We start from the raw sequence: 2,544 nt of genomic DNA on the forward strand, positions 1-2,544 counted from the left end.
ATGTGAGATGAGAGAGATCAGGGGAGGGAAGTTACTTCCTTCCCAAGAAAAAATTCAAAATTAAAATTTAAAATATAAATTTATTAATTTTAATTTAAAAAGATATATATAATAACTGTAACACCCCCAAACTTCGTTCTTAATGAAATTTTAATATTTCAAATTATGAGGACATTTTTGGAATTTTGGGAAATACAAAATATTTTTTAGACTTAATTATAAATTGGGGAATTTACTTTTAATGTTGGAATTTGATTTTAAAGAGGAAGAGAAAATGATTTCATATATGTATATGGTTATAGTTAGGTTTTAGAAGGAAAGAATAAAACTAAATAAAGTTTTATTTTATTTTATTTTTCTTTTTCTTTTAAAAAATCTCTTTCTTCCACTCTCCTTCGCGTGCAACACAGCCCCTATCTCTTTCTTCTCTGTCGACCAGAAGCTGCAACTTTAGTCGCCCATGACCCACGACCGCCCCGTTGAGCCCCAGCCGCTCAGCTTCCATGCCACTACTGGACGTCCGCCAATCACGCCAAACCTCTCTCTCCACTGTGTTTTCGTTAGTTGCATGGGTTGCGACTTCGTCCAGCCGTACGCCGTCCCTCGCGTCCTCGCCTAGTCAAGTCGTTCAGCCCTCGTCCTCCGCATTGAATCAGCCGGCAAAGCTAGATCTGAAGCGTCGTCTCCCGTTCGCTTGCCGCGCCTAGACCATGAAGTCGTCGGACCTGCCAGATCCGTCCGTCCCACCTCATCGTTCGCGACCCGACGCCGCCTTTCCTACAGTCAACCAGATCCAACTTCCCCAGTTGCACATCGCTCACGGGCACGCTCTAGTCGTCCGCCGCTGCTTCTCCACCCAGTCTCGCGCGCTGTTTTCGTCGGGTTAATGCCGCCGCCGTTGACTTCGGTAAGATTTTGTAAGTGTGTGGTTTCCTTTGAAAGCCAATCAAACTATTGATTCAGTTTTACACTTACCCATTATGTTTGGATGTTTAGATTCAATTTTCGGGGAGAATCTTGAGGTTTTCAGGTGTTTTCGTTGTGGGTGATTTACGTTTGATCCTGTGGGTTTTCGGTAAGTTGTTGAGAAGCTTTTGGTTTAGGATTGGTGGTTTTGAAATTGTGCTTAGAGATTGAAATTTCATATTTGCTTGTTTGTTACTTTGGTTTGATTCAAGGTCTCGATGGGCAAGGAAGGGCTTAAGCTTGCTAGTTTGTAAGGTTTGCAATTAGAGGTAAGTAATCTTACAACTGGAATTGCCCACGTGCCAGGTAATGTAGTTATGATTTACTGAGAATTTGATGATGGTTTGATGTTTATGTATGCCTTGCTAATATGAGGATTTAAAAGACTAGATGTGCATAAAGATATTTGAATGCTAGCATGATTTGAGTATATTATTATTCTATGAGATTCTATTTCATCTGAGAATGATGAGATGTATATGTATGTTATGGGACTATGATGACGAGATGTATATGTGTGTTATAGAATTATGATGATGAGATGTATATGTATTATATAGAACTATGATAATGAGATGTATATGTATGTTATAGAACCATGTTATGATACTTGTGATGCTGTAATCGCGATAGTATCCTCACTGTTAGTTAGATGCTCACTAGAGGTTGTGTGTCTTTCGGGATTCACTAGAGGTGGTGCTTTCCTTCGGGATTCACCAGAGATTGTGTGTCCTTCGGGATTAACTAGAGGTGGTGGTTTCCTTGGGCATCCATTAGAGATTGTGTTTCCTTTGGGATTTACTAAAGGTGGTGGTTTCCTTTGGGATCCATTAAAGGTTGTGTTTTCTTCAGGATTCACTAGAAGTGGTGTTTTCTTCGGGATTCACGAGAGGTTGTGGGTCCTACGGGACTTACTAGAGGTTGTGAGTATACTTAACTACAGTAGGATGAAGTTCAGTAATTCATGTATGAATGTGTCCCATGAGGACTATGGGAGTGCTTAGTCCCACCAGAGCTAGGCATCTAGAGGACATAGATGCCTAGCCTGACTCCAGTAGTGGGGTTAGTTATTAAGTATTTTATACTCACCCTTTCTCATGTTTATATTTTAGGTAAGGGCAGGGACGCGCTGGCGAATGACAAGAGGAATTCATGAATGACCCACTGAGGATCAATTTTATGCTTCTGCTCATGATATTTAGATTTCTTTTCATATTTTTCAACTTTCAGTTTTGATGTTTGAAACTTACTATTAAGATTTGTTTTTAGACCTATTTATTATCATTAATGATTTATGGATACTCTATCATTTGTTTTTAATGTTTGAATTTAATAGAGGTCTTTTAAATTTACCTTATTTATTTAGTATTTATTTCACTATAAAAGGGTGTCGTTTTAAGTTCCATGTATGCATGTGTTTAGTAACGGCCTAACTTAAGTCCTAGGGGGGTCAAGTCGTTACAGTTGGTATCGGAGCCCATGTTTTGGGTTCTGTAGACTGACTTACTATATAAGTCTATATTGTCCTTATGGCCCATGAACGGATTCCTCGTCATCGCCAGGTATGTCTTATCAATT

The 2,544-nt window shown here is 39.3% G+C and overlaps 1 long non-coding RNA gene across 1 annotated transcript; it reads left to right on the plus strand.

Annotated features, from left to right (window-relative positions):
- The first annotated feature begins 349 nt into the window (after positions 1-349).
- On the plus strand, positions 350-2,303 carry LOC120072607. Its single transcript, XR_005480549.1, has 3 exons — positions 350-907; positions 997-1,075; positions 1,179-2,303. It is a non-coding gene; the product is annotated as an uncharacterized LOC120072607 (long non-coding RNA).
- Positions 2,304-2,544: the final 241 nt, after the last annotated feature.

This window comes from Benincasa hispida, chromosome 1 (assembly GCF_009727055.1).
Source record: "Benincasa hispida cultivar B227 chromosome 1, ASM972705v1, whole genome shotgun sequence".
In the NCBI taxonomy this organism is placed as follows: domain Eukaryota; kingdom Viridiplantae; phylum Streptophyta; class Magnoliopsida; order Cucurbitales; family Cucurbitaceae; genus Benincasa; species Benincasa hispida.